Here is a 6,681-nt window from a genome sequence, read left to right as displayed (position 1 = left end):
CAACATTTAAAATAAACCGGGAAACAGTTTAACCGCAGTCGCCATCCCTTCGTATATATTTACACACATATATATTCATCTTCCCTACACTGGGCACGATGCTAGTATTCGGTCTGGTTCTTGTACTCCCGTCGATCCCCACCCTGACTGCAAACGCTCCACACTCCCCACCCGTATTATTGGCTCACCGGTGTCTCGGGCAGGAGGGTCAGCTGGACATGCCAGGGCGGCAGACGACGGGCGGAATACACGAGTAGGCCCGAAGGCGCGTCCTGAATCGGTACACGCTCGCCAGGACGGAGGTTGTTAGCACACCCAGCATACGCCTCTAACCGGCGGCCTGTATCGTGCCCGTACGTGCATTTGAGCAAGCTCGAGGAGCCTCCCGTCCCTCCCTCTCTGTTAGGACCAGCGCCTCTGCGTCCTTGCAGCAGTAACTGCTGGCTGGTGTAGTCACAGTACAGTACAGTACAGTACAGAAATAACTTGCACGCATTCTATTGCGAATATTGAAATATTCACTTACGTTTTCATCCTCATCGCCACTTGTGCTGTCCTCCTTTGATATATTATATCAAAGGAGGAATTCTGTTATAAATAAAACAACTATTTCTCCGTACGGCATTATCCGACCTCACACACTTGGTGCCATCTTTTTTTTTTTTTTGTAATTTTATGGCCTGGTATCTAAGACCTTTAAGCCAAGTCTTTATTTTTGATGGTGATGAGTCAGTTCTTTGTTCACTTCACAGTTCATATTTTAATATCACTAGTTTCACTAAAGCTGTCTTTATTTTAATGGTAATGCGTTTGTACGGTTTTTTAAGTTGGTTCACTTCACATTTCACACATTTAAAACTCACTTTCGTTGCATACTGTCAAACCGGTGTAACGTCAAACTGAACCAAAAGTGTTTTTAACGAACTTATAAATTGGTTGATAATAGTCCACATTTTGCAACAACACTTTTAGGCGGCGGGAGGGGTCGTCTGTGACTTCAAGCACTTCCTTTTCAGTTACCTCAGTGGCCAGAATGAGACGAGCCATGGAATATGCTGGACACGAAAAGACTATATGTTGTACATCACAGATGTTACCACAGTTGGTGCATTTGTCATCACCAATGATCCCAAGTTTGGCTAGGTGTGCAGGTGTTTTAGTGTGACCAAAACGGAGGCGGTTTAAAGTTGTGATGAAGTCGCGACTTGCTGTTCTTAACTTGTGGTACCATGGCTTAACTGGTAAGTTTGCTTGGATACTTCCATACCATTTTCCTTTAATTTCCTGATCTTTTTTCCAAAACTCCTTCCACAAACTTCTTATTTCATTATTTATTGTCGAATAACAATCTGTCATTGGTATATTTATCATTAATGATACATCTAATGGGTTAAGTCCTTCATTTGCAGCCTTATCAGCTATCTCATTTCCGGATATTCCTTTATGTGAAGGGATCCACATAAAGGAAATTTCAATTCCCTTTTTCTTATAAATAGTAATCATTTCTTTTATCTTAAAAATTATATACAAACTTTTGAAATGTATCTTAAAACTTTCTAAAGCTTTAATTAAACTTAAAGAGTCGGTGAGAATAAGAAACTTTTGATGACTATTTACATGACTTATAATTTTAATGGCCTCTAAGACTGCATATGCCTCTGCAGAGAAAATACTAAAGTTACCGTTCAGAACAAAGCTTTGGACAAATTTGGTTTGAGGATTATAAACAGCACTACGTACATGGTGATCTCCTTTACTACCACCAGTATAAAGTTTATAGACTTCTTCATTTTTACTTAAAAACTCTAACATTTCCTCATTATTATTGACTAAATCCTTAATTACTGAAACCTCACAAAACAAACAATCATATGTATGAGAATAGCATGGCCAAGGTGAAATACAGTATATTGATGGGTAATTTTTCTTTAATTCCAGCAAAATGCGAGACAGTTCGGGAGGATGGCCATTGAGAAGATCAGCACCTGTTGTTAGAGGCTCCCTACAGTTTAATTCGCAAGGTATGATTTTCTTCATTATATGTTGATTACTTGAAGCTAGTAGCTTCACACCGAATCTTTCTGCAAGTAGTAACCTTCTCAATGTAAGTGGCATAATATTAGTTTCTATCTCCATTGCCCTTATAGGGGTGGAGCACATAGCTCCTGAAATTATCCTCAAAGCCTTGTTCTGAATAATATCTAATCTTTGTACACACTTACTATCTAAATACGCTAAACAACTATAATCAAAATGACTCCTAACTATGGCTTTATACAAAATAGTGAGTATTTTTGGGTCTGCCCCCCAAGATACTCCTGCCAAACATCTCATTATGTTTAGACCCTTTGCTGAGTTTTGTGAAATATATTTAATGTGCTTTTCAAAAGACAGATTACTTTCAATAACTATACCCAAAAATTTATGGTGATCAACATGGGGAATTATTTCATTGTTAAATAAAATATGAAAAGATGGTAAATCTTTGCTAAAAATCATAGCGGAACTTTTAGAGGGATTTATTTGTAGTAGTAATTTATTTGAGTAATATGAATGAAGTTCCTCAAGAGCATAGTTTACCCTATTTATGGCAATGTCTACACTATGATGCACTGAGTATAATACAAGGTCATCTGCAAATTGCAAAATATTTACAAACTGTGTATTTACATATTTACAAATCTCACTAGTGTACAGATTATATAGCAATGGGGATAAAATTGCACCTTGCATAGTACCCTTAGATACAGATCTTGGTCCATGTAACATGTTATTATGTTTCACATATAGAATACGGTTACTTAGGAATTCATATATCCATTTTGCAAGTAGACCGGGTATCCCCAAGCCAGTCAAGACTTTAACTAGAACACTAGGCTGGACATTATCAAATGCCCCTTTTACATCTAAGAAAGCACATACAGCACTAGAATGACTATTTTTTGCATATTTCAGGTCAGATATGAGAGAAAGGAAGCTGTCTGCGCAGCTCCTACCCTTCCTGAAGCCATATTGCACATGAGGAATGATGCCGTTAGATTCAACAAACCAGTCAAGTCGACACTTAATAATATTTTCAAATATTTTGCCTATACATGAAGACAAGGATATAGGTCGATATGAATCGGCGTTATTTGGAGGTTTACCAGGCTTAAGGACTGGGATCACACATTGCGTTTTCCAAGACTGCGGAATTATTTGTTTCGACCATAATGCATTGAAGATGGCTAATAAAATATCTAGTACTGTTGAATCCAAATTTTTTATTAATATATAGGGAAAATCGTCTAAGCCAGGGCTAGTATTTTTACGTGATAAAAGACTTGATAAGAATTCAGTTCTTGAAAATGGTTGCAAAAGAAATTTTGTATTTTCGTTGTTATTATTGAGATTGTAGTAAACATCAAGATTATCTAACAAAACTGTGCTGTCATCAGACAACTTATCTAAAAAGGAGGGGACAAATTCATCACTATATGATTTATTTTTATTTGTATTCATACCTTTAAACCTTTTTATGTAGTTCCAAATGATGCTTATTGGCGTAGTTCTATTGAAATAATTACAAAGTCTTTTCCAGCCATTACTTTTTTCCTCTGCAATAGTTCGTTTTTTTAATGCATCAAGTCTTTTGTATTTTATATAATTATCTATAGTAGGATTAGCTCTATAGTATTTTAAAGCTTGATAAGAGTTGATGACACTCTGCTCACATTTTTCATTCCACCACGGAGCGGGAGGTTTGCTTTTAAAAGTTGATGTTTTAGTAAATTTTGGAATACATTGTTGTTTAAGAGTATCAAGACCTATGCAAAATTGATTGTATGACTCTAAAGGATTTTCATAATCAACAGTAAAATTTTCAAAGACGCTACTTGATAACTGATGAAACTTTGTCCAGTCTGCTTTGCTGTATAAATATTTATCAATAGGAGAGTTTACTTGATATCTATCAACTGAAAGTGTAATGTCGGTTATGGTCGGGAAGTGATAGCTTCCCATGTTGTTATCATTTACCAACCATTCGCAAAGAGGGGCAACACTAGGACTAATTAAACTAACATCTATGGCAGAAGGATTACGATTTGGATAATTAAGAGTTGTAAAGCTACCATCATTCAAAATGCATAAATCACACTCTTCTATCATGTCAAATAATTGCCGGCCACGCGGTTTGGTGGACGCACAGCCAAATGCTATATGATGAGCGTTGAAGTCGCCTGATACGAATATAGGTTTAGGTAGATCAAGAATTATTTTCTTTAATTTATTAATTTCTAAAAGACCGCCTGTTGGAGGGCAGTAAACACATAAGATTGTCAACTTACCTGTTTCAACCGACAGTGATAAAGCAATTGTCTGTACATCCTCATAGAAATCTGTTTGTAGTATTTTGTACTTTAAAAATGGTTTAATACTCGTAAGTATGGCTACACCACCATGTCTATTTTTTGCATTTTTATTATAGAAATTGTATCCAGGAATATTAAAATTATAACCATCTGTGAGCCACGTTTCGTTAAGTAAACAAATATCTATGTTATTTTCTTTTAAAAACTGAATAAGTAAAGGTTTTTTATTTTTAACACTTTGAATATTATGTAAAGCAATTCTTAACTGTGAAATATGAGAGGGACAAGAATCCATGTTATGACAAATTCTTTAAGAGCATATCCTTAATTATTTTGGTGTTAATTGGAGAGTCGTCAACTTTATTTGCTAAATCTACTAAAGTTTGAACAACAGCTGAGGCCAGAACATCGTTGCTCAGTAACTGCGCCTTAACATCGGCAACAGTGGGCAGTGCCGGTGGGGTCTGTGACTTATTTATAGTTACAGGTTTATTTACATTGGTATTTACATTATTAGTATTTACATTTTGCGCTGCTTGCAGCGGAGCCTTTAAGGCTGGGAAATTAGTCAGGTGTTCAGTATTTACAACAGTATTTACAGTGGAGGCGTAAGTGATTTTACTCCTTTTTTCATTAATTTTCTGCATTTTAATTGGGCATGACCTGGAAATCGCCATATGAGGTCCGCTGCAATTAACACAATTAAGTTCCGTTGGGGTTTCACAGTCCTTGTAGTGATGCTCACCAGCGCAACAGCTGCAGCGCTGTTTGCCGCTGCAGATCTTGGCCGAGTGATTAAATTTAAAACATCTGTAACATTGCTGCAGAGGAGGAACATAGTCAAAGACTCTGTACGAGAACAGGTCGTATTGGACATTATCCGGTAATGTGTTCGACAAGAATGTGATGCTTACAGTTTGTAAAGGCACTCGGTCTTGACCTACTTTTTTTGTGAATCGTCGAATTGAAATGATTTCGTAAATCGACGACAGCTTCGAATACAAATCCTTGTTAGAAATGGTCGTTGGAACAAATCGTATGATACCAGTTTTTTCTATATGCGCCGCAGGAATGAATGCTCGCAAGCCATTTTTTTCAAGAAAAGCGGAGTTATTTATGAAATTGTTCGCCGTGTTAAATTGCTTAAAGGCCACTACAATTTTATTTGCATTAACTCTGCGAATAGCCTGCACACCTTTGATTCCATTTGTGAATATATGATTCAGGTAAATCGGGCTTTTATTTCCAATTTTGTCCGTGCCAGTTGACTCAACAAAAACTTTAAATTCACTGTTGAGTGAGTTTTCTGGGTAAAGTCTTTTGTAATTAGGCTTGAAGTAAGGTAAATAAGAATTTTCCTCACCGCCGCCGACGCCATTACCATTTTCCTTGTCTAGGTCCACTGTCTTACTCCTTTTATTCTTTTTGTTCCTGGAGGCCGGGGGTTTCTCACCCCCGCCCTCGCCGTCACTCATTTTCTATCAGTATATTACACTAATACTATATTACAGACAAAATTACAATATATATATATACAGAATTTTGAAAAGTTTGAAAAATATTTGAAATTTTCCGCCCTCTCAGTTCAAATTCCCGCCAAAGAATCTGGTGCCATCTTGACAGCAACTGAGTGTTGCCAGCACACCGCCATTTATTGGAATACCACAGTACCTATAGGGTGTAGCAAAGGTCCCGAGTGATACTTTAACAGCTGATAGGGTTACTAATGACCCTAAGTGCGATACAAGTAAAAAAAATTCGTAGTTCGAAAAAAAATGAGTTTCGATTTTTTCCGCTTAAATGGCAATCAGGGTATTGACCTTGTCGGCTGTTGAAGTAGGGTGCATTGGGGTAATTTCTAACGTCGTCTAATTTCGAAAGTCACATAAAAATCACCATTATTTCCATCATATCAAGATTCCCCTTTCGAAATTACCCGAGCATTTCTGTATGTCGAAATTATCTGAATGCACCCTATTGACTTTTGTTACATGCTATATAGTTTCAGGGCATATTTAAACTTTTTTATTTATTTATTTAAACTTTATTGCACAATACATAAGTATAAATAGCGAACTTAATGCTTTGAGACATTCTCTACCAGTCAACCAATGGGCTATACCAGAAAGATTAAGTAGGTCTTTAGTGTTAAACGGTATTTGGTTTATTTGGTAATTTTTATGTGATTTCTTCAAAGAACCGCGGACTCTTTGAATCCTGATAGCCTGATAGGAGAAAGGAACTGTCCCAAGATTTATTTTCCACTCCGTTTATCGGTATCGTATATCGGTAATGGGATGGACAATCCCAAAAATGTCTGGAAATCTTG

The 6,681-nt window shown here is 36.7% G+C and overlaps 1 long non-coding RNA gene across 1 annotated transcript; it reads left to right on the top strand.

Annotated features, from left to right (window-relative positions):
• Window positions 1–661: 661 nt before the first annotated feature.
• Window positions 662–3,253, top strand: LOC125235369. Its single transcript, XR_007178075.1, has 3 exons — window positions 662–1,241; window positions 1,939–2,021; window positions 2,956–3,253. It is a non-coding gene; the product is annotated as an uncharacterized LOC125235369 (long non-coding RNA).
• The last annotated feature ends 3,428 nt before the right edge of the window (window positions 3,254–6,681 follow it).

The sequence above is a fragment of the Leguminivora glycinivorella genome, chromosome 17 (assembly GCF_023078275.1).
Source record: "Leguminivora glycinivorella isolate SPB_JAAS2020 chromosome 17, LegGlyc_1.1, whole genome shotgun sequence".
NCBI lineage: Eukaryota > Metazoa > Arthropoda > Insecta > Lepidoptera > Tortricidae > Leguminivora > Leguminivora glycinivorella.
Note: the sequence above shows the minus strand (reverse complement) of the source record. Positions and strands in the feature narration are given on the sequence as shown.